General features: G+C 38.8%; 1 long non-coding RNA gene across 2 annotated transcripts; it reads right to left on the minus strand.

The window, feature by feature from the left end:
• Positions 1-7296: 7296 nt before the first annotated feature.
• On the minus strand, positions 7297-25834 carry LOC123590501. 2 transcript variants are annotated; one of them, XR_006708800.1, is made up of 4 exons: positions 25735-25834; positions 10124-10309; positions 9721-9796; positions 7297-8010 (listed from the first exon to the last, which is right to left on the minus strand). It is a non-coding gene; the product is annotated as an uncharacterized LOC123590501 (long non-coding RNA). The 2 variants fall into 2 exon arrangements; XR_006708799.1 differs by lacking the exon at positions 7297-8010 and having other exon boundaries at positions 9194-9796.
• Positions 25835-26153: the final 319 nt, after the last annotated feature.

The following is a 26153-nucleotide window of genomic DNA, read 5'->3' on the forward strand; positions in this document are numbered from 1 at the left end:
GGTTACGAAAGCAGGGAGACTGACCCCGAGTTCCCCGGAAAGCCGCGTGCCCCGGCCGCGGTCCCGGGAGGGCGCGCGAACGGCGGGTGGCGGGGCGCGGCCGAGCAGCGCGCGCTCAGGCCGGCCGCACGCCCCGAAGCCGCCTGCTCCTGGGGCCGAGCTGCGCGCCGGATCCAAGCCGGGTCGCGCGAGCTCCGAAGTGTCAGAGCGGGCTGGGCGGTTCTCTTCTCAGCGAGCTTGCTGTCACTCCGTGCTGCCTGTTAGTAGGGCCTCATGGCACTGCCTTCATCTAAGAAACAGCCATTCCACTTGAAATAGAGCACAAAGAGGAAGTTCAAAGGGGGACAGCAAGCATGTGGAGGTCCCATTGCGTGCAGGCATACCTTGAAATAACCTGGAGGCTTTTTCCTAGTAGAGTTGGTCAGGAAAAAGCTATTTATTCACAACGACCAGAGATTTTAGGAAATGCGTAGAAATAAGTCTTCAATAGGAGCTTATTAGCTTTAAATAGCTGTCTCTTCCTTGACTTTTTTGGAGGAAAAACTGGATAACTAAAAATATCATAAGGAGCTTTTTCATCCGAATTTTATACTAAATAAAATATTTATTTTACTTTCTAGATACAGTTAGAAAACATGCAGGAGGAGGTTGAATGTTCTTCAATTATTGAAAAATATTTCAGTGGAAATATTTCAGGCTTCAGTGGATTTTAAGTTCCTTTGGGGTAGACGTGATAGCTACTATACAATGTAAAGGTAGGACTCACTGTATAGTGTGTTGCACAAAATAGACACAAAGGATGTTGACTAAACCTAGTTTTACAAAGGATGTTGACTAAAGCCACTTTTCCAAGTGATTTAAAATTAGTCAGGTTTGAAGTTCACTGTTAGTTTCTTTCTACTAAGTTGATTAAGTACAGTTGTATCCAGGAGCAGAAACATAACCTAAATGTCTCCTTAAAGTAACTTTTGATAATGTTTCTCAACCCTGGGGTGTCTGGGCACTTTTGAATGGCTGGCAAAGGTTCTTTGGTGGTGATGGTGTGTGGCTTTTGGTAATAATCTCATTGCTATTCATCATGATCGTGTGTACCTTCCACCTATAAATTCCCACTGTGCCCTTCCTACCCGATCTCCCCTACCCTGCCCTGCAAAAATTAATAAAATTAATAAATTAATAAAATTTAATAAAATTTTATTAATAAATTAATAAAAATTAATAAATTAATAAATAATGCATTATAATCAATATGGTCTCACTTCATAATGTCTTCATTACCACTTTCATTATCTGTTCCCTCCACCATTTCCTACATGGACAAAATAAAACAAAGTTAATTAAACAGAAAACTTGAAAAAACAAAAACAAAAACCACCAAAACCACCAAACCCCCCAAAAGCAAAGCATACTTATTCAGATCTGAGTATACTGAACCCCTCTCTCCCCCAATCACTTTCAGTGGAATGTGGATAGCTGTTATGTATAAAAGTTGAGTTTTCTTATATAAGCTTTGAGGACAAACAGAAATATGTGAGCCATAATGCTTCTTTTTTTCCATACTGTGGCTTTCATTTTTTTTTTTTTTTTAATGGGATGGAGAGAAAGTAGTTATTCCCTGCCATCTAGTGTACTAAGTTGGAATTGTGTTTTGCCACTAAGATCCAGTAACTAAAATTCATAAAGATCGTGTACTGATTCAAAAAAGGATGGATGGATTCTACAAACAATTGTGCTTCCAAGCTTCAGAAATCCACATATTAAGAAAAAACACACAGAAAAAGGACACAATGATAAACATTTATTGCAAAACTGGAGAGCAGGAGTTGATGCTGGAAAGAATAAAAAAACCCCACTTACAGAACCATGTAATGAATAGCTGTTTGTGGTGAGGAAATATTGTTGTAATTGATGAATTGATAGCATTCAGAATTCTCTGTGGAACAATTACTTGAAATGATCCTCCGAAAAATTTGTCAGTGTATACTGTCTTTCAAAGACCCATGACTTTGCTGACCACTTGCATGAGCTTTAATCCCTTGTATCTCTATAAGCATGCATCTGTATCCCTTGTATCCAGTCAGCTAGTCTTTCCAGTTTTTTCCTTCATGTTTCCATTACCACTACTAAGAGTGGGTAATAGAATTTTTTCCATATTGCTTTCCATCTTCTTAGCTCTTACCAGCTTACATAATAATTGCTATACAATCTTCCTTAAACACTGGGTCACTGTTGCTTGAAAAGCCCCTGGACCCCTATTTCTCTTTTTGCTTACATACCTCCTTCACCTGGTTGCATTGTTGCGTTAATCAGATCTCTTCCTACCTGCAAATTTCTTTTCCCTTTCTTTTTGAACATTTGTGCCAATCTCTTCATGGTCCCTTGAATAGCCCTGCTCATTGTTCCAGTCTTCACTGGTGCAGTTTCTCTAATGGGGAACGCCTGTCCTTCCTTTCTTTCTCCAGCCAACTTTGCTTCATCTTTCAGGATCCAGCCCAGCCGTAGCCCCTCCATGGATACCCTCCCTTGCCTGTGAAACCTTAGGGGAATTATAGGTTATATTCTGTAACTGAACACTTGTGCAAATACTACGCTATGGTTTACCATTATTTCACAGGTTTTAGCTCCAAGTCTTCCAAAATCTATTGTGAAATACTCTGGGCCACGTATTTTCTTAACTCTCTTTAAGCCCCCCTTCGGGTCTACACTTCTGGGAGCACTGGGAGCTCTTGGATACTTGTTGACTGGTTTTTTTCATCCTCAGCACAATTCTGCAAGGCAGATGGAGCTGGTATTGTTATTTCCATTTTATGAACGAAGATAGCAAGGCCCAGAACATTTGCAAGACTTGCTCTTGTCAATGATACTGCCAGGACAGGGGCTCTGGGGTCTTCTGTCTAGCACATCTCTTGGCACACTTTGCTGCAATTGGACTGGCAGGGGTAGATGAAGCAATGCATTAAACCCTTCTTTATTTTCAGCTACACATGCTATAGATAACTGTCATGAACTCATATTGTAGGAAGCAACCAAGCAACAGATTATAATCAGGGCGTGTAGTTGTGTCTCCTGCTTGGCAATTTCAGTTCTATCTTGGTGGTTATGCCACATTTTCAGCCCACACCCATTTGTCCTGTTTGAAAACCACAAACTGGTGTCCCGGGGTATATGACATTCTTCCACACAGCCCGAGGATTAAATGATTTGTTGGGACCTTAAAACAACTGTGACTCTGACTGTCTCTTGACATTTCTCACCCAGTGAAAGAAATCCTGGGGCACCCAGTCTCACACTGCTGCTGAACAGTTAAAAAAGTCACTACTATTAGTGTCTTAATCAGAGTTGTTAAGGGAGGATTTCTAGGTAGTTCCAACTCTGGCCACAGGATGGATTCATTTTCCTTGCTGTGTGCACCTTGGGTGACTTGCCAGCACAGCAGCAGAGTCTGCCTCCTTCCACAGACTTACACACAGGGGTCCCTCCACTATGCATTCGTTCTCTCCAGCCTGCTTAGCGTGGTGGGAGGACTCAGTAGCAAAATGAAAATATCATATCTACACGAGTCAAGCAGTTCAGAGGGATGGCATTGATGAAATCTGCCCTATTAAAGATCTGGAAAATAAATGCTACCTAGATTGTTAAACAGTTCTACCAGTTTAAAGTAACTGTGTATTAATTGAACAAAAAGCAGCAGGAGAAGGTTTAGATTCTGTAAAGAAAGTCTACATTCATAGGTGTAAGAAGGGACTTTTATAACTGCATGTCTGAGGAAATGATCAGAACTAATCTAAAAGTGTCATGAAATGCAATATTATTACCTTTATTTTATGATAACACTGTTAACACATAAAGAAGATTGGTTTCTACCTGAGCTATAAGACATTTTCATGATTGTAGTGGTGGGAAATTTTAAGCTAAAAATTAGATCCAGAAGTTTCAGTTTTACAAGATGAATCAGTCCTAGAGATCTGCTGTACAGCATGGAGTTTACAGTTAATACTGTATTATATGTTTTAAAAATATTTGTTAAGAAGGTAGATTTTATGTTAAGTGTTCTTATCACATACATGTAGATAAATAAAGAGGGCAGGAGGAAAGTTCTGGAGGTGATGGACATGCTTATGGCATGGATTGTGGTGATGGTTTCATGGGTGTGCACTTATCTTCAAACTCATCAAGTTAGATACATTAACTATGCACACCAATGAAATGGTTAAATTTTTTTAATGTTTATTTTTGTTTTTGAGAGAGAGAGAGAGAGAGAGAGAGAGAGAGAGAGAATGAGTGGGGTAGGGACAGAGAGAGAGGGAGACACAGAATCCATAGCAGGCTCCAGGCTCTGAGCTGTCAGCACAGAGCCCAACGTGGGGTTCAAACCCATGAATAGTGAGATCATGACAACTGACTGAGCCACCAGGTACCCACCCCTAACATGTTTTTTTTTTTTAAAGATAATTAGATCCAACTAGGAAACTGGCATATAAAGCATTAGATGCAGAATACTCATGAAGAGCCCAGAATTACCACCACTAACTACCTAAAAAACAATGACATCCCTTCTAACGCACACAAAAGATAAGCACAAACTTCATTGCCATCAGTTCTCCCAGGAGGCATGCGGAAAGGTGGACCAGCTCTTCTGATGCCCGTTTTGCAGGTTTAGAAAGTTAAAAAGCCTCCAGTTCTTACATGTCTCATACTATGGTGGTGGTGGTGTGGGGTGGGGCTGAGATCTGAAGCCAGGCCTTAAAACTTTTCTTCCATTAACTACCCATATACCAGTGTGTTAAGATATGAACTGCATCAGGATGTCATATTGACTATTCAGCCCTTGGAATATGTTTGCATAGAAGATTATTTTTCTAGTCTCGCGAAAATTTGAGTGTTCCCTGAGCAAATTTCTAATATGGCATCTTGGGGGAGAAAAGCATTACGAAATGCTTGTACTATAAATTTCACTTTGTGAGTCATCTAGATTTTATGAATCTTCCTACCGCTTCACACAAAACTTTATTAATGAAGAAAAAGAGGATTGGAATCATGCCCATGGTTTCTGACTCTTTTATTGGCCAATGATATCTGCAAAGCCACTTGCTCTCATAAGTAACTAGAATCAGAACCCCTAATGCCCAGAATTTCTCATCAGTCAACTTCGGACACAGTTCTCACAAAGCAATATAACCCAAGATGTGAGGTTGGACACACACTGGGGGCTATTGCTTGTCTTTGGTTCTTCACAAATTTATCAGAAACTCTATTCCTGAAGTCCTGGATGCAAACCACATCGTTTCCATTTAATGTGACAGATTGGCACTGATAGATGGTGTTGACATCACATGATATATTGAAACACCAGATTTCCTGCTGAGAAAATCCTGGGTAGGTTTGTAGGACCAAGTCAACTTAGTAGAAAATACTGTATTGACTTTTCATGTACTAAGGCTCTAGTTTCTGATTTCTTGAGTGCCTAGGGAAGCTTATTGCCATTGGAAATGAAAGCTTGATTGATTAGAACAGAGATGTGCCTTTTAAAAGATTGAATTGCTCGCCTTAAAGGATCAAATTCAACTCTCAAGAGGGAGACTGGCCTTATGATTCTTTTTTCTCCCTAGGCAGTTGTGATTCTTTTTTTTTTTTTTTTTTCATGCCTTGAAACAGCAAATTGTGGAAGATCATTCTGTGAGGATAATCTTGTGTAAATTGTCCCTCAGGTGTAGGTCTAGAGATTATAATCTATGAGAAGAAAGCTAAAAAAATCCACAAAATACAGGCAAAGCAGGAAATGTTTTCTCACTTCAAATGATGTTTGCAGGAGGGCATTCTCAGTGGGAGTGGACATTCAGTTATAAAGTTAAAAATTGAAGAGTACTTAATAATAGCTTCACAGCTTGTCCTAGAGTGCTCCTGGACACATCACCCCTCTAACTATAACTATGACTTCAATCTGATTTAACTCAGTTTCCTTGTGTCTGATCAGCATGCTCACAAATGATGGGCATTCTCTACCCTTCCCTCGAAGCAGGTGTTAGCTGGTGATCTGGACCATTTCTATCTAGATGATGGTGACATCTGCGTTCAAGTCCCTTCTAAGTCAAGTTCTGAAAGTGGGTCCAAGGCAAAATAAAATCTTATCTTTTAATGGGACACAAGCAAACTGGATACTCAGAGATGTTCTAGGTAGGGAATCATGTTGATGCCCAACCTATTATAAATTGGCACTTGCATAATAGGGTCAACAATTTGGTAATTGATATGATTTTGGTTAGACAGAATCTGCACACATACACCGTTTGGGAAGTGTAGAGGAGTACATGAGAAGTACTCTTCTGGCCTTCATCTTCCACTGACCCAATTTACCTGTCTGGTCACATCTGTTTTTACAAATTTCCTTGTTCTTCCAAAGATGGTATGTATCTACACTCATACACACATACACAGATTATATGTTATGTGTGCATATAATTTTTGTACAAATGGTTGTGTATTCTATACCTTATTTTTAAACCTAACATTATGATTTTGAAGCTGTGTCAATCTTTCTGTCTGTTGTATAGTATTCCATTTTGTGGTATAATTTATTGAATCAGTTGCTATTAATCAACTTTTAAATTGCTCCCAGGCTTTTGCTGTTACAAACAGCTGTGCAGTAGACATCTCTGTACATACCTCGTTCACATATATATGAATATATTTGGAAGATACATTTCTTAAAGTGGATTTGATGGATCTTATTTTTTGTCATAATTAATGATACACTTCTGTTTTTTTATTGACCTTTTTATTTCTACATTTCACTATGTGGTCTGTGTTTTTTCTTGCTTTTTGCTGATTATATGAAAAATATAAATTTTTCTCTAGTGGTTTGTTTTAATAAGCATGTGGTATACTTTATTTAAGACCTCTATTTCTTTGATCAGCATTCTTTGACTCGTTACCATATTAATGGTGAAATCAGCAATTTCCACTTCTCCCTAGTACTCCTTCTAGTAGCTGATTTTGATTTTTATTACTTTATTATATTTGTATATTTTAAAAAGTTGTATTAGGTGGTTTGTCAGCTTTGCTGCCTGGCTGTGAAAGTTAAGGAAGTCTCTATCCTTACATTACCTTCCTTTTTTTTTTTTTTTTTTTTTTTTTCTCTGAATTGTGCTGTTTATATAATGTTTCCATTGTTAGGAAATCTCTATCTTGGATATTCAGGGCTTCACTACGCTATGCCTTAGTGTTGACAATCTGATGTAACTTTGTATTCCCTTGAATAAGATGTGCCATTTAGGATTTAGAGTCCTCTCTCATTAATTCTGGATCCAATGAATGTGTCTTCTTTATTGATCATTTATCTACATTCCCTTCCAATTCTTGTTTATTGTCATTTCACTTTCTCGCTCTTGTCCACTGTCCTTATGTGTTCTCAGCAGTGTCTATTCTCCTTGGTGCTGCTTCCAAAATAACCCTCATATTTCCCTAAGGGCTTGTTTTTTCCACCTATCATTTCACTTTATCTTCCCTGGGCCCTCATAACCCAATGGAAAAATTCTTATTTCATCAATCAATAGCTTCATTACCTTTTGTGAATTCTTGGTGATACATGGACTTGATGCTAATTTTTGCCTGGGCTGTAGTGCCACATTTCTGGCATATTTCTGATGCTTTTTAATTTGTCACCACACCACTGCTCCCTAGCCCCCATGCTCTGTCTCTTTCCATCTTTTCTCTTATAGTATCTTTGTATACTACACCCCAGGATGATTCCATCTGGCTATCATTTCTCTTTAGGATGGGCATTCTGGACCAGCAATTGCAGGTGGTACCTAGGTGGCAGGAAGAGAACCTTGTAAGTCATAGGAAAGATCCTCCCAGCAGAGTCAGGTACAAGAGTGAGCTCTTTCAGACTTCTTCATGCCCAACAGAGACTGGCAGCACTGTGTGCCATGCACAGGCCTTCACCTCCATCTTGTCTGATGGATGGATGGGATAACTGTGATTGAGCATTCAGCTCTGCTTCTCATGTTTCTGGAAGACAGAGGAAAGGGGCAGTTATACCTTTATTCTGTCATTTAAATACTGGAAATCAATTGCTACTTTTTAATTGATATTTAATAATAGATAAAAGAACAATGATCCTGAGGCAAAATGAGCCACCTCTGCTGCTTACTGGCTATGCAACTTTGGACAAGTCTTCAAAGCTCTCTGAGCCTGTATTTTGTTATCTGTTAAATAGAGACAGTAATAAAGCCTGTGTAGTTTGACTCATGGGGTTGATATGGAGAACAATGACAAAAAAGATGCGAAAGTACTTCAAATTGAATTCACTATATGTTAGGTGATGTCATGATTAATAATAATGTAATTATTTTGAAAAAAAGAAAATCATCAACTCTTTACGCCCATCTTAGTTAAAAAATTTGCAGGCCTCAGAAAGAGGGAGGTTCAAGAAAGTATTTCACTCACTCTGGATTATCTTTTTATTTCCAAGGGGACATTTCAAATTTTAAAAGGATGTGCCCTTCCAAGGAGTCATCTTAATTTTTAAAGAGCCCCAAATAAATCCCTTATAATTTTTATTATCCACTTTTATCCCCCTTCTTTCCTTGCTACTGCAGCTTTAAAGTGAGCTGTCCATTATTTGTAGGAATCTTTTAAGTTCCAAAAATAAATGACCTTAGAACTCATCAACAGTATCTCCAAAAGTCAACTTGAGGGAATACTCTAAAAATCTCCGAAAGAATTTTTATGTCCTTGCTCTGGAATGACATTCTCAGAAAGCCCCATTAACCAGAATCTGAGTCTGTTTCAGGTTTACTGGGTACTTGTCACCAAAGCAACTAATGAAGCATTTCTTACAGTCCCAGAACTCATTCATACTAGAAAACCTGACTTTCCTATTTTGGAAGAGCAAAACATATTGGCCCAAAATATTTATTGGTGGGTTTTAAAATTATCATTCATATCATATACTTCTTCAGTGAAGGTATTTCAAATATAGATCAAGAAAGTATGTCCCTTGTGTTTTATAGGGTATATCACTAGATTCACAAGAACTGGGAAAGTGATTCTCTATTTCATTCACCTTATTTAACTTTATAAAAGCTATACATTTCAATAATCCGTCGTCAATCATTCAACAAATATTGAAGAATGCCAGTTCTGTTTCTAGAGCCGTTATAGGTGAATGGGGATATAGAGATGACACCAATGACAGAACTGAACATTTATTTTGAATTTAGGATGTGCCAGCCATTGCATTAAGCATGTGTTATCACATCAAATGCTCAAAACATTCTCATGTATTAACTTCTGTTGCTGTAATACATAATTTTTTATGGATTACAATAAGAAATATTGATTTCTGGCTCATATTATATTGAGGTTGGGGGTCAGCTGCAGCACTGCTGGTCTGTTCTGGGTCCTACATGTCTTCTCATTCTGAAAACCAGGTTAAAGCCACTTTCCGAGACAGCGAAAAGACTGATGGAAACTTGCAGTGCTTTTGAAATCATGTTTTCAGTCATGACAAACATCTCATTCATTCTGGTCCCTTTGGCCAAAGCAAATCACATAGCCGCACCCAGAGCCAGTGGAGTGAACAAGTGTACTCCATCTACCGAGAAGACTGGCAATGGCAGTGAGAAGACAAATAATTATGAATAATCATGCAGTCTGCCCCAATTTGTTCTTCTGCTCACAAGATTCTTTCACCTCTCCCCAATTTCCCCAAAATACCAGGCATTGGGCTCAGATGTCCAGAATCTGGTGAATATATATCATGTCTGCTGGCTGCTCTTCTTGATTCAGTGACCTATGAGTAAAGTGAAAAGTTGTCAGTCCTCTTATTCTCCTAAACCCAATATAATACAATAGTGGAGTAGGGACACTTTATTAAAAAATTGGAAGAATGGGGGCACCTGTGTGGCTCAGTCAGTTGAGCATCCGACTCTTGATCTCAGCTCAGGTCATGATCTCACAGTTTGTGAGTTGAAACCCTTCGTTGGGCTCTGCACTGACAGCGTGGAACCTGCTTGGAGTTCTCTCTCCCCCCTCTCTCTGCCCCCACCACTCTTGCTCTCTGTCTCTCTCTAAAAATAAATAATTTTTTTAAAAAATTGGAAGAATTGGAGGTACATACCAGTCACTGGTGAATAACAGTTCTGATATTCCACTGAACAGAAGTTGCAAGTTCCTCTACACTAATGGTAGGGACTGTTCCTTGATTTGCTCCAGTGATATTTTCTGGGAGTCATTTCTTAGTCTGTGTTATCCACGATGTTTGATTGGACAACTCTTCCTTTTCTGTTATCCTCCTTGGCCTCTTCTGAAGTGAGTATCAGAAAAGATGCCATTTGTGACTGACAGGCTATCTCAGATTGCTTCACACCTGTAGAAGACTAGGGACCCAAGAGTTATTTATGATTTGAATAGTTGTAGTCTCTTCTAATCCAGGCTGGGAGTACTTTGGCAACAGCTCTCTACAAAATTTCTTTTTTCTTTTTAATCAGTTTGATCCCAACAAGTTTCATGTGAGTCAATAGCCATGCCCATAACTTTTCAAGAAATACCTTCATAGATACTTTGATCTTATCAAGCTTCAGATGGATGCACCTTTAGTGTCTTTTCCCTGAGCCATTTGTCTAACTGAGATCATTTACTAAGGCCATGTTAATCTAATCAGTAGAATTGACCAAGGGTGTGTTGGATCTGTGAACAATCTTTGTCTGAATTTTAGATTCTTTAACTTGTTAGAAATAAGAAAGTTTCAATTTTCAATCCTAAAAGTTCTGAAATTTCTGGATATTTGCAGCTCTGCTGGACTCTTCTTGGCAAGGTTCCCTGTGTCTTCTCCTTCCCGAACCCAGGATGAAGAAGTAGCCGCTACATGAGACTTGATGGTCTCAGGGTGGAGGTCAGAACACAAGAGCTCATCTAAACACCTCTGTTCAGATGAGGCAAATGGTTCATCTATTTATGGCCCATCTCGGCAAGTCACAAGGCCCTCATATCCAATCAGTGGGATGAGGATGTCTACAAGGAAAACTGGAAAAAATGAAAAGGAAATGGATAATTGTGAACAAATGATACAATTTTCATGCCTCATGAGGTAGATACTGCTATAACTCTCTTGATAGAGATGGAAATTGAGGCACAGAGAGGTTGAGGACCTCTCTTGGACCGTGTCCTCTATCTTCTTAGTAGTAGAGCCAAGATTTCATTTTAGAGAGTCTAACTTCATGATGTTGAATCATTTTCTAGACTCTTCCTCTGGGAAGTCTCATTTTTGTCGAACAATCTGTATCATCTTGTCTAAATTTTCAGCAGGCTCCAATGAAAACAATTTTCGTGGAAGACTCAAATACAGGAATAATAACACTTTTTGTAAAAATGCTGTGACAGATTTCTTCAAGAAATAATTCATTAAATTGATGCCAGTTATAACTTGTGAGATCATAAAGCTCAATGCAGGAATACTGAAAACATGACAGTACTCTTAGGGCAGCATATTGAATAATTGGATCTCTTCAGAGAAGCTCTCAGCTCCCTCTCAGAATTGCTATGCTACACTCTCACCTAGACTCTGAGAATATAAAAACTTAAGGTATCAAATAGTGAAATGAGTTCAAATTCCTGAGCATTACACTCAGTTAAGGAAATATTTTGTGACAAATCTTAAAAGATTTGTCATTATTAGCCCAAGTCTCTGGATTCAAAAGTTCTTTTAAAATAACATGGTCAGAAAACAGCAATTAAAGCTATATGTTACAAGCCCGTTGTAGCAAGAATTCCAAGTGAGGTGTTTTTGTCCTTGACCCTTCATCCTTTTCCTACTCTCATTTCTTCAGAACTGGCTCAGATTTTCCTGGAAGAAGAATTTTTGTAAATTTCATTCAGGCTCATCTCCAGAGAGGCACGGAGATCAGACCTACTATAGACTGCGGCTCCCAAACACTCCCTAAATAAATATATTTATATACACATTAAATAAAATTAAAATAAAAGCAAGAATGGCTTTGAGGAAAGTCATAAAACACAGCTGACACCCTGAATGATGTGTACAGGATAGGAGGAGCAAGGAGAGAAGTGATTTGGTTTTATGGAACTGGTTCTACACTGCCTTATGGAGGTAGCCAATCAGGGCAGCAAGAATGAGGTAACCACTGCAAACCTATTGGCAGTAAGTTAGTCAGAGATAATCTGGGGCTAGACATATGCGCTGGGAGTCCTTCTGGAGAAAAGCGAGCCAGCACCATTGGTATTTATTCATACAGTGGAATATACCATGTGCAAGCAGCTACTTTTTCCCTGAAAATTTCTTCACCCACTGAATTAGCATAGATTAACTACAGGATGGACGATATCCAACTCTTTGTAGCTTTAATGGCATAGAGAGTTTATTTTTCATTGGAATCATAGTCTATTTGGTGGGTGGCCTCCCATGCATCAACTTTGGCACATCCCCCCCATCCTTCCATCTTGTGACTCTGCCATCTTTGGAGTCTCAGAGTTTTCCACCAGAGGTTTCTGGTAGTGGCATCTTTCGCATTTGCCCACGTGTCATAGAACTCAGTCACATGGCTCCACATAACTGTATGGGACACTGTGCAATTCAGTTTTCCTGGAGGACTAAGAAGCGGGTGTATGAGTTTGAAGAATGTATTACCAAGCCTTGTAGAGGGGAAACCCCCTACGGGTAAGAATTGAGTGATGTCTACTTACCTCGAAGAAGAATGCAACTGTTAAGTCAGAGGAGTTCTCTGCTCTTTGGTAAAAGAAATTTTGAGCCCTTGGCATCTGGTACAGAGCTCTTCACGGTTCAGTTCCAACCTACCTAGTTTCACCTCTTGCTGCTCACTGCCCAGCCTCCACCTTCCCTACCACATGCATGTAACACTCCTACCAGATCAGACTAGTGGCTATTCTTTGAATGTGTCACATATCTTCACACCTTTGGGCATTTGCAAATGTTTCCTGTTTGAAACACCAACTCACCCTACACATAAGAACAAGCTCAGACAGCTATTTTTCTATGAGACTTTCCTTGAACTCCCTCCTGCAGGCCCAATTAATTACCACCTTCCTGACACTCCCAAAATATCCTATATATTACTTTACCATAACTTACCATGTTGCATCTTTCTTATTTGCTTGCCTACATGTCTTTTCCCTGTGCTGTAAAATGATAACTGAGTGAATCTACACCTGGGAGTCCTGAAGGCTGTCACTGTCTCACTGAAGAAACTCTTAGTGAACATAAGAATCAAACCATAAAAGACTCTTAAATACGGAGAACAGAGCCGGGGTTGCTGGAGAGGAGGTGAGGAGGGATGGGCTAGATGGGTGATGGGCACTTAAGAGGGCACTTCTGGGGAAGAACACTGGGTATCATATGTAAGAGATGAATCACTGGGTTTTTCTCCTGAAACCAGGACTACACTGTATGTTAGCTAACTTGAATTTAAATAGAAAAAAAAAAAAAAAGAAAGAAAAGTAAACAAAGTCATATGAAAATAGAAATGAAAAGAACTTACCTTTATGCTAAACGGATAGAAGAATATGACATACCTGATATTATTCTGCATTTTTAAAGATGTACATGTCAAGCTATATGAATAAATTGAGAACTCTTCTTAAAAAAAAAAAAAAGGAATCAGCCAAAATTTGGAATCAATAAAAAGACTGAGTTTTATTGAAGAAAAGTTGTAAGCTGTTTGGAAATGTGTTCTAGATGCATTATTCATCTCTGGAGAAATATAAAAACTAAAAGTGTAAGTAATGCATCTCTGAGGCCAAGATAATCATGATGTTGTGTTCTTTGCACTGCTCACCACAGTGCTGGTTCAGGTGCATGGAAAAGAATAAAACCAAGCTCAGGGAGAGCCTCTGATGAAACGCAATCTCCACAGATTTTCATGGAGGAAGCCTCAAGTTTTGGAGAAGTGCAGAAAAGAAATAAGCTTATATTAACATTTCATTGCATGATCCCTGCAAAGGGTGCCCTTCCATGGGGGACTGTTCAAAGCTCTGAGCTGAGCCCTGCTGAGACTTACTCGGAATCCTTCTTTCCCAATAAATAGGCCTGAATTTCCACCTTACCAAAGTCAACACAGACAGCTAGAGTTCAAAAGAAAATTTTCCATTACCATAACGGATTGTAATAAAAAGCATTGGCTGAGCCTCTTCCTCTCTCTTTATCTTGGCATTTATGACTCTAGGTTTAGTAACTTTCAGGGTAAAATGAGTTCACTCCTTATTCAGATTTTTTTTTTATTTTTTGCACTCCTCATTTCATGTGGTTGTATTTATACAAGCTCACAACCTCTCTCCTGGCTCTGATTCCTCAATGCCTCAGGCCAGACCTTCTAAGACAGACTTTCCCAGCAGTCAATGCCGTGGTTATTGCTCCCAGTTTGGTTAAAAATAGACCTTGTACTGCTGCTTCAATCCTTAAAGAATAAGAGGTGAGGTCATTTTCTGCTTGGAGAGTGGATCCAGACTGAGTGATTGGCACTAGCACATTCGATTGCAGAAGAAGCAGGTGTTAAAGTGACTTCTCCCATCCTATTAAATACCCTTTTCACACATTGATTCACAGACATGTTTCCATTCTCATGACTGAATAGGCAACGCTGTAATTTGTCCGCTCCATCCATTTTTTCCTACCCCTTGGCATCAGAATCTGCCTAGATAGTCTATTGTCTCCCTAAGTTTCTGCCCAAGGTGAGTGCTAGAGGGATGATCTTATGAAATTAAGCAGCGAAAAGCAACAGGCATGTAATTTGCCAGGGCTAGCAGGCAATTGGTAATGGGCTTCCTCCTACTGCTTTTCATAAGCTTTCTGACAATAGCTCTAAGTTACTAAAACTTCAAGCCACAGAAATGACTCCACCACAAAACTGGGGACAAGGCAGGGGCATGTATAGAAAGAGAGAGAATTCTTAAATGAAAGTACCAGACACTAGAAATAAGGAAAGTATCAATTAGACTTCTTTCAAGTCTTTCAGCTATTGTATAACATATTATGCATAGGATGTGTGGAAACCAGCAAAACATGTTTACACTTGAGCAGGCTAGTTCTTTGCAAACCTCCTAGTACAAAAATCAGGGTTAAGAAGACAACTTTAGCTGTAAGTCCCAAAACTGGGCAAATGAGGACAGAATAAAAAAAAAAAAAGGTAGATTTTAAAGAAAACTGTGTCCTAATGCCAGTTTCAATATTGAACATATCCCTGACTTTGAACAAATTACTTCATTACTTGAGACTTCAATTTCTTCATGTGCAAATTGAGGAAGTGAAATTAGGTGATCTCCAAGGTCACTTCTGGCTTTAATGTTCTGTGCATGCCACATCTGTATATCATATCATCTGGAAAATCAATTCCATTGTTACTGCTTTTAATTTATGTCACTAGAAAATGGCCATAACTGTGAAATTAATCTCTTGTTGGTTTGTCTTACTATTTTCAATTCTGAAAGAGTCTGTGTCTGTGTGTGTATATGCATGTCTAGGATATGTATTTGTGTAGGGTGCTGTATTCAGATTTGAAATCCTTAAAGTAGCCAAGTAAAACCATTGTGTTTAGGAGACTAAAAACCAGAGTGTCAGGCTCAGGGAAACTTAGTACTTTTCTTTCTCTCCTTTTTAAAAGTTTTCTTCCAATGACCCATCCCCTTCTCTGGCTTCTCTTTCAGAATCTGAGAAAGTCTCCTGTAGACCACGGTGCTGCTGGAGAGGCCTCTAAGCACCAGGCTTCTACTGCTGCCTACAAAGATCACGATCATCCACTCAGGGAAGGTTAAGGGTAGTTAACAGAAGACCCGGAAGTGTACCAGACTGGAGAGGAGGCTAACTGGGACCAGGGGCAGCTAAGGATAACACCGAAATGGTGAGGAAGCAGTTTTGAATTTTCAGGCCAGTAGACTTTTTGTAGATTCAGAAGTACCCTAAGCAAGATTCTTTGATGACTTCTTGTTCTACAGTTGGAAGTATTTTGGTGTCAGCTGGCTAAAGTACATAAAGCAAAAATCAGTATTTCTTTGAACATGTGCTTTTGCAAAGTTTAGTCTTCCTCAGCCTGGTTATTTGAACTTGTGCTATAAATTCCTCTGTATGCATGTTTCAAATAACAGACATTTTTTCCCTTTATTCTTACTTAAATATAGACAGGAGAAAAACAGTTTCAAAACAAGAATTAAAAAAATAATAAAATTCTGTGGTACAGATTCAACATAATGCTCCAAATTATTTTGTTTATATAACTGGGTTAAGATAGTTGGCCTAGTGATCTTTAGCTGGATTTTATGTGTGTGTCCAGCAGAGTGCTATTAAAGAAGTTAAAGCAGATTCCATCTTGCTGCTAAGCTGATGCTGGTGTTGGAAATAAGACCTGGCTGGTGAGTGGGTAGGGGGCTCATTAGGTGTCTACTTGTTTGAGGTACTGAGGGCTCCTGGAAGGAAACCAGCCTAAGGAAAAAGGCAATGGGATCCAGACTTAACCCAGTAATAAAACCTTATTACAAGTTGGATGAGGGGAATACTGAGTCTTTCACTCTGCTTTATTCTTGGCTGCTTTCCACTAAATTCATATCCCAGGAAAAATGTTTCCCTACATAAGGACTGTTGTCCTAAAAATTCTCATAAGATGCGGGGGGCACAGGGAACAGATCCAGGGGCCCCAGTGTAATGAGTTGATGATCAGTGGCATGATGACCTTCAGGGAGGGCAGTGAGTGAGCTCAGCAGACATGACGTGAATGACGGTGCAGACAGCAGAGGCAGGTGCCTGTGGATATGCTTCCTGAAGGCAGCATGGGAATGTACGGATGAGGCTGTCTTGGACAGGTATTGCTATGCCCCACAAAGGCTAGATACAACAAAAGAGAAATATTAAAGAACCCTGGAGACACATTCTGAAGGTCCCTAGAAATACCTGAAACAAGGGGACACTGAATGCAGGGAACCAGGCAAGACCAAAAAGCAGCAAAATTATAGTGACAGAGGATAAAATTTTTAGTTTGCTCTCTTGGAGCTTATAATCTAGTTGGGAAGACAAGACTATCACACCTGAAAGACTAGGAAATGATAAGAATAGGAAGTGATCAAACACTACTGCATTTTGAGATTACATTTGGCCTAATCATAGTGGCCTTTGTGAAGAGTGTGGAATATGACATGGTCTTAAAGACAGAGTGGGCATTGAGTAGGCAAAGAGTCTTCTAGAAGGGGTGACAACTGCAGTCCAATAACAAAGCCTTCTTACAAGTACACTGAGCCCTTGCCACATGCCATGGAACTCATTAGGAATTTTATGCGGAGCATGACTAATCCTCACAAAAACTGGTAAGGAAGATTTTATTTTCATCACTGTACAGAGGTGAAAAATGGAGGTTTGGCTAAATTAAGTGATTTTCCTTATTTGCAGTTAGCAAGGGGGACAGCTGAGTCAAGAGCGGATCACAGATCCACCTGTTTCCTAAAACAGTGAGAATAAGAATGTGACACAACAGTTAGGATCCAAGCCAAGCCAAGGTTTGTGTGCTGTTGTGTAAGGAAAGGGAAAGTCGCTGGTGACTTTTTGGTGGTGCTGGGTGGGGGGAAGACCACCATGGTATTAATCATGGTTGGGCTAATTAATCAGGAATTGAGATAGGAAGAGCTTGAAAATAAAGACAATCTATATAAGGTACACTAAGTGCACGTATATAAATAAAGGTGCATTTAGTAATCTAGACCTTATGGAATTAAAAGGAATGGTGAATTGAACAACATTTGAAAGGAAGAAACTACAGGCTTTGGTGACTTCCTCTTAATAAGGACCATAAAGCCTAAAGAGAATTGGAAAACTCTCAGAAAATGCTGCCTTCTATTTGGTAGGCCAGGTTCTGGCAAAGCTGGGTCAAACCATAAATCCAGGTCAGAACCAGAGGCCAGAGATCCTCAGACTCATGAAACTGGAACTCAAATCAAGCTCAGGAATTGGTCACAAGACTGGGCCCAGAACCAGGCACTGGGTGGGATGAGAAGGGCTGGTGATAAGGACCCCTCTGATATCCCAAAGTCCTTGTCAGGCCCAATCAAGGGTGTAGGCAAAACAAGAGATTTCTATAGACCAAAACCAGAGTCCCACAGAGTATAAGAAGCACAGAACTGAGATGAAATCAGGAATTTCATTTGTCTTTGTTCCAAGCAAGGAGACCAAGGGAAGCAATCAGCATCCAGCCTTTTAGAATTATAGTTTTAACTGAACTGTATTTTAGCATTGTCTCAATCTTTAAAAGTGGTTAGGTTCTACTTACATACATGATATTCCTCAGCTGAAATACTTAATAAGTTATAGTGCCCTAATTCTCATCCTGGATTGTGTGTGTGTGTGTAAAATTGTCTAATGTTAAAATGTATCACTAATTTATTTTCTAGTGTCTAGGTTAGAATATAACTATGAGATATATATCAAATGAATTTCATGGCTACAGTCCAAATGTAACAAATGAATCATTTAAAACTATCCGCATATTGGTGATGCCAAATTTTTCATTTTCTTCCATTTTATAAATGCATCATATCTCAGCTCAAAATCAATCTATTAACCTTGAAAACATTTTGAGCTGGAATGAAGGTTAGCAGTGAACTTTGCGACCTTCCACGTGATATTAGTCATATTTAGCAATTATTATTGGCTTTGAGTAATGAGCCAGTTGAGACAGGAACAGTAACATGGCGGTTACCAATAAACTAGACTTCAGAGACCACAGGGAAAATAAAGAGTATGCAAAATCAGGCTTTTTAAGCCTCAAGCTTGTCTGCCCTAAAGCTCCTGCCTTTAAAAAGAAACTGAACATCTTGGCAGCTATTCTGATAAATTACACATAAAATACTCTAGTAAAATCTTTGTTATGAGATAAGGAATTCTGTTCAATGAATTTGAAAGGCAACCGAAGACTAAAACAACGACGTGTCTGCCTTCTAAACCTCCATTGGGATGTGTCTGATGGATTTCCCAGGTGCCAGGACTGTTGATCCTGCCATGAGCCTGGAGGAACAATACAGGTATGAACTGAGCAGCATTATTTTAAAAATTAAAGCCCAAGTAAATGCCTCAACTAAAAATGCCTTAGGAATACATAAATATATTATCCTCTGGATGAATTTTATATTACATTATATTGATTTTAACACAATATAAAATATAACATAGGTACTTTTGGATTCATAATGTGAAAGAACAGTTAATGGTTTGCCCATATGGGACATATGAAAATGCTTCCCTTAAATTCTTTTGCCGTGTTTTATGGATATTTGAGTTTCATACAACTAACAGTTTGGAGACTTGTTGTCATAAATGGAATATTTTTCATCTCTATTATTTGTTAGACATCAAATAAAACAGTGCCATCTTTACTGTAAAAGGGCCCAACTTCACAGAATTTGAAAAGTATGTTAGTTGTGTTGTTTTCTTAATTTTAAAATATTTTAGATATAAACAATCTCATTTCATCTGTGGTCCTTAAAATATATGTAATTTTATAATACTACTCACAGAGGAAACACTAGATTTACCTCTAATGCCAAATATCAAGTATCTTCTACTTCTAAATTGGACGAAGTTTTTAAAAAGTTAGTTTCCTAGAATCTTTGCCTATGTTAACTTAAAGGTGAAAAACATTAATTTACATTAATTAAAAATTAATATAAAAAGATAGTCAAACCACAACTGTAAGCTGTGAAATCTAGAAATTTGGTACAAAAGATAAACCATCTCTGTTAGAATTGTGGGTAATAGAAAGTCACTTCTGGTAAATAAACTCAATGACCCTTCCAGAGAGAGAAAGAAGTTACCAATGGCTGCTGACTCCAGAAATTCGTCCAAGAAACCTAGAATCATGAAAATTCATTCAGTGGAGTTAGGAGACATAGTCCAATTATCTTGGGAACCAGAAATTTTTCTACCAATTGTTGGGAGATTCTAGCCAAGTTTTTTTTTTTTTTTTTTTTCCTTTTCCTGTCTTTTGGTTTTGCTCACTGTTGCATTGTATTAGCTGAAAATGTTCCGAATAGCTATAGCAAAAAGAACGAAGGATGGGTGGACAAACCTGGTATACTTTCGGTGTATCCCACTGCCCATCTACTACACTACTAGGTTCATTGTAGGTGCTCAATTCTTATTGCATTAAAACTATCCCCACAGAAAATGGAACTCCTCAGAAAATGGAAGCCTCCTCTTCCAGAAAAGATCCAGATACAGATCTTTGGGAGGGATTTCAGAATGAGCAATGGATCTGACCTATTGAGGCCCCAGAATACATTGGTTCCTGGCTAGGAAAAGGATCCAGAGGCCAGGTTAACCAAAACAATTTGCAGATAGATTTGAGTCTTATTGTACAAGACAACTGATTAATTCTGGGGTACACTAGTGGAGGACTGTGGCTGATTCAGGTTTTATCCCTACAATTTTCAGCAATAGACAGCAATAGAGGATTAAATCACAAACTCGTCTTGAAGTTAGTGTTTCACCAAGACCATGTTTATAAAGACATATTAGAATTTACTTTTAGTCTTTCTTTGTGGCAAGTAACAATGTACGTGTTTTGTTTAACCTCTTCAGATGTTTTGAAATGTTTTGGTTTAACTGGCGTGTACTTTATTAATGGCAGTTCATCTCATAGATCTCTTAATGACTTGGCTTAAGAACAAAATTAAACTTCCTGAATTTGATTTCTCTAAAACATATCCACCAAATGCAATTGCCCTTTCTGTCAAATAAGCCCTTACTGGTTTGTAAGTCTGAAGTGATTTTTTTTTTCCTCTCTCATTATGGTTGTTCCAAGACTCTTGACATTCTCTAAATCATCTTTCGCTGAGTACAAGAGGTCCATGAGGAAGTCAAGATCGATGATAGACTTCATCTCTCTTGAATTTTAATGCAAATGTCTGTTCCCCTAATCAAACAAAGGTTAAAAAAGGAAATCAAATTAGCTTATTACAAAAGCCAGCATAACTGAACTGACAAGAAAAATGCTTTCTGTATGAAAAGCTTTTAATCAATACCTTAAATAAGAATGTCACTGGAAAGAAGGGTTCATATGTGGTCAGTTATAATCTGCAAATCAATATGTTCTTTTTAATAAATATTTGACCACAGTAGCTCAATAGGCATTGCCCATAAAAGCTTCTTTCTTTAAACCAAAATGAAACAAAATTACAGCATAAATGTAATGTTCGGGGCATAACTAAAGCTGTGAGGGAATTCAGGGTTAGGGCTATTTCACCTTTTAATCATTGCATATTAAAAACAGATTTTCTTAGTACCTTGTTTCATGTACCAGTCCCTTATGTAATCTATCTGTTCAAAAGTAAAATGATGTTGGAAAAGAAATTACTTATTAGAGATAGATCTAGGTTCAAGTCTCCTATTCTAGGTTTAGTTTGACTATCTGGAAGTATTTAATCAAATACTCTACATGCAATAAAGCTTCAATTTTGGCAGGTTTTTAACTCAAGTCTATAAAAATGAAGCCATGTGGCAGGTGACTTTTTATAAATAAGTATACTTCCATTGTATTCCATCAAATCACAATCAGTGAATATCTAAGCACTTTCTTCATGCATAGTAGCATGTGTACAGGTTGTTTGCATTGTTACCAACATGACTTGGAATCTTCCACTTATTGGATGTGTGATCTTAGGCACATCACTTAATTTTCCATACTAGAAAGTATGTTAACAGGGATGCCCGGGGGGCTCAGTCAGTTAAGCGTCTGACTTCAGCTTAGGTCATATCTCATAGTTCATGGGTTCAAGCCCCACGTTGGGCTGTGTGCTGACAGCTCAGAGCCTGCAGCCTGCTTCTCATTCTGTATCTCTCTCTCTCTCTCTCTCTATTTCTCCCCTGCTTGTACTCTCTTTCTTTCTCTCTCTCAAAAATAAATAAACATTAAAAAAAAGTATATTAACATACTGTCTGGCTCATTATAAATGACAAATTTTAACTTTTACTATGAATTATTATTACTTGAATTCTGATGGTGGACATAGAAAGAAACATAATTTAATGCACAATTTTGGTTTTAACAGCTCAGTAGCATCCAGGAGAATTAAATAAAATATACCTTAGAACAACCCATCGGACCATTGGAGATACCTAACCATAATCTATAATTTTACTTTATGTCTTTAATTTGCTTACTTTCACTTTTGACATCAAATGAGAGAGTGGAAAATATGTTTTTTTACTTCTCTTTATCAGATAGTAATTTAGAAATAACTCATAGCAGCTTATTAGGGAAGTCCAAATCATCTAAGTATGCAAAGGGAATAGAATTGTTCCTAAGTTTGTGCATATAAAGTTACTCTACACGCAGAATACATAGCTTTTGTTCTTTTATTCTCCTTTTTTGAAATATAATTTTTTTATTCTTTCATAGGAATTTCTTTCTTAAAGAAGTTTTGCAAAGCAGATTCCCTAAAAAAACATGGATTGCTTAGCAGGATCAGTGAGGATGCAAGATTTATTTCCTCCTACACTTGAAAAAATAGGTACCATTCTCGCCTTTCTGAGATAATTTTGAAGTGGTTTCTGCATAAAGTAAGAGGTCTTTCTCTTGAAGTATCAATGAACCTGACAAGGAAAATCTAGAGTAAATTTACACATCAAAAGCCTGCTACTTGGCAACATTCAGAAGCCTCTAGCTACTGTTGCTGTGGCTTCTACTGCTCACTTATTTAATTATTCTTAGGTGACCATGTCAAGATTTCTAGACAATCTCCTTGGGAGCTAAGTGCTTTGAATGTTTTGAACTATACTGGTAAGTGGAAAATCAGTGTCCTTGAGTATTAGAGACAGTGTTCTGATGAATTATAAAGTATATTAATTAAAATAAATGTTTTTTAATGGGACTCTTTCCTGACCTATTAAGGGTACCTAATTTAGGGTCATGCATACATTGACATTATGCCTTTTTAAATGAAGAAAAGTGATGATGGTGACCAACATATGTGCAATAATTTCTAGTTTACAAAGTGCTCTATTTAATCATTTCCATATCTGTTATTTAATTTATCTCTCCCAGCTATCCTGTGAGATAGGCATTATTATTCACATTTTACAGAAAAGGAAAATAGATCCTTGAGAGTTCAAGAATATGTCCCAAGTTATACAGCTAGAAAATTGTCAAAATAAGATTTTAATCTAGACCCTTTAGCTCCAAATGATTCCTTCTTTCCTATTACGTAACAGTGATTAACATTTTCCAACTTTTCTCCCTGTGTATTTGAGAAGGCTGAACATACCAGAAGTCCAAGATAGAAATGGTTAATGCAATTGTGTGTTTATGATTTTTCAAGTAATGCTATTTTAAATTCTCACATGTATGATTTTGAAGTCAAATCTATGGTTCAAAGTATTGGTATTTGAGGCCCATAAAAGTTGTAGATGTTGTATTTTGACTTTGAAACTGCAGGGATCAGGATTGTAAATAGAAAAGTTCAAGTTGCTCAGGAGTAAACTTCCTATAGTAAAGTATTTTGTGAGTAATCACGATGTTCAGGACTTCAGCATTTCCAATTGTCTTGTAAATTTAAGATGCTCCCAAGTAATGAAGGGTGACCTATGGAAGCTTGCAGATTAGATATCAACTAATTAGATTTGTTCAAGAGCTTATCTGCTACTGAGCAAAAATTGCAAGCTTAGTCTCATCTGGGATAATTCCTGTTTGCTTCCTGTCTGCTAATTTGGATAAAGCAAGGTCATTTCACTCAGTCTACCTTCTTTAAAACACATCTACCTTCCTGAAGGGCACTGCTTTCTTTAGTGCAGGGCACAACAAATGAATTATCATTATTTGGGGTTCTCATTATGAGATGCCAGAGAGAAGGCATTACTTATTCATAGATTTGGATAGAAGTGAAGCTGTTCTGATGTCAAGGATAGAATTACATAGCGCTTCAAGTATCTTGGCAGTGGGTGTAATGCTGAGAGAGCAGAGAGAAAAAAAATGATCTGACCTCTATCTGGCCTACAGGCTTCCAAATTATGTAACGTGTGGGATTTGTTGAGGGTCTCCATCAATTGATGAATGAAAAATAACCATTGATTCCCTTGTGTGTACATAACACCATGTTCAAGACTAAGGGAGATGTACATGACAGGACAAAAACTCCTACCTTCTAGGAATGCATAATCTAATTGAGGACATCTCAAAATATTAAAGAGCAGTCAATGATATGTCCCCAATTAATAGTGTTTGAATCCTTGCTTTAGAAGCCAAGGGACAGAAAGAGCAATCCCAATGGGGAAGACTCAGGCAACCATTTACTGAACAAAGTTGTATGGAATGTGGGTAGGATGTAGAAAAAAGGATAGTCCTGAAGAGGAAATCCACAATGGAAGGAAAATTATATGAGTTTGTTTTGGGGGACTGGAGAAAAAAAAAGTCTGGGATATTAGGATGAGACCCACTGGGGGAGGGCCTGAAATGATAGCCTGCAAAACCTTCAGTTCACGACATATACAGCAAAGTGCCCTTTTTGAGGGGCAAACATTTTTGAGGGGCAGATGCCCAGATGGAGGTGATGTGTCAGAATGGCTTAGCTGGTGATATCAAGCATGAAAAGGTGGGTGAGTAGGGCCAGTGACTGGAAATAAGGAAACCTTCCAGAAGATGCCACAACAATTCAAGACCACTTTTGCATTGTTCACATTAATGAAGTCTTAATATGTATCTAAGGAATTTCAGCACAAATTATGTGATGGTCAAGTGACCAAACCATCAAGAAACTTGTCGAGATAAATGATGGTTGATTTCTGTACGGGAAGAATAACAGTTGCATGAATGGTGGCCTGGGGTGGGAGAGGGCCATGGCTATGAATGGGAGAGGTGCTGGGAACGACTTCCTAGTAGTAACTCCTTTCCTTCTCTGGAAGGATCTCTGTCGACCCCATTGCAACCTTGTGGCAAGAAAGCCAGTCTGACGTAGTAAGATTAGTTACCCTAGGATAGCTCAGGAGCCCAGCTGGGAGGGGAAGTCAGTAGATAAGTACAGGAGATTGGCAGGCCCAGGAATTTCCCTACTTCCCCTAAGGGCAAGGTCAGTATCACAGACACAGAAGATGGTACGCTACAAATCAGGGCTACAGAGAGCAGACGCTTGGTTGAGTAACTATGAGGTTCCCTTGGAGAATGGTAGGATGCCTGAGGAGAACAGGGATGTCTGAACTGAAATTACAATTCTAAAGTCTCTTTTTTTTTTTAATTTTTTTTTATCGTTTATTTATTTTTGACACAGAGAGAGACAGAGCATGAACGGGGGAGGGTCAGAGAGAGGGAGACACAGAATCTGAAACAGGCTCCAGGCTCTGAGCTGTCAGCACAGAGCCTGACGCGGGGTCGAACTTATGGACCGCGAGATCATGACCTAAGCCGAAGTCGGCCACTTAACCGACTGAGCCACCCAGGCGCCCCTACAATTCTAAAGTCTCTTTGACCTGAGTCTATTCTCATAAGGCAGGAACTAGATCCTAGGTTTTCTTCTCTGGGTAGACACCACTAACTAAAGCAATTGTTAGTCCTAAGAGGAAACAAAATAAAATCATAGGTGAAATTGCCAGGGATTTGACGAGTACAAGCATAATGAAAAAAAGAAAAAAAAAAAAAGGCAACAAATGGGCAAAATTCTCCCAGAGGAAGCAGAATTAAAAATCTTCTTTCCCTCTTGGCCACTATAGTGAGAGGAGCTGCCGCCATGTCTGCCTACCTGTGATGGATGGTCTCCAGTGGAATTGCTCTGGCTTCCTGATCAAGAGGAATAAGCAGTCATACAGCATGAACCCAGTCATCTGAAGGCTGCAACTCCTTCGCTACAATGAGCTGATTCACTGTAAGACTGTGGGTGTGGAGTTGGGGCTATGGCAGAGGTGTAGTGGTGGTCAGGATGCAGAGATCTGGCCAGTGAAACCCTGTGACTTCCTGGTGCAGACCACCTTCAACAACACACTGGCCACCCTCAACTTCAGGCATATGACCTAGGAGAACATGTACCACCCAGATCTGTACTTGGCTGCGATCCACAGAGCCAGTGCCATCCTGTGCAGCCAGAAGCCTGTGATAGTGAAGAGGAAGCTGCCTGCCCCACCAACAGCTCCTGAGTACCTGCCCCCCCCCAACACCTCCAAG

The sequence above is a fragment of the Leopardus geoffroyi genome, chromosome B4, assembly GCF_018350155.1.
Source record: "Leopardus geoffroyi isolate Oge1 chromosome B4, O.geoffroyi_Oge1_pat1.0, whole genome shotgun sequence".
Lineage (NCBI taxonomy): Eukaryota > Metazoa > Chordata > Mammalia > Carnivora > Felidae > Leopardus > Leopardus geoffroyi.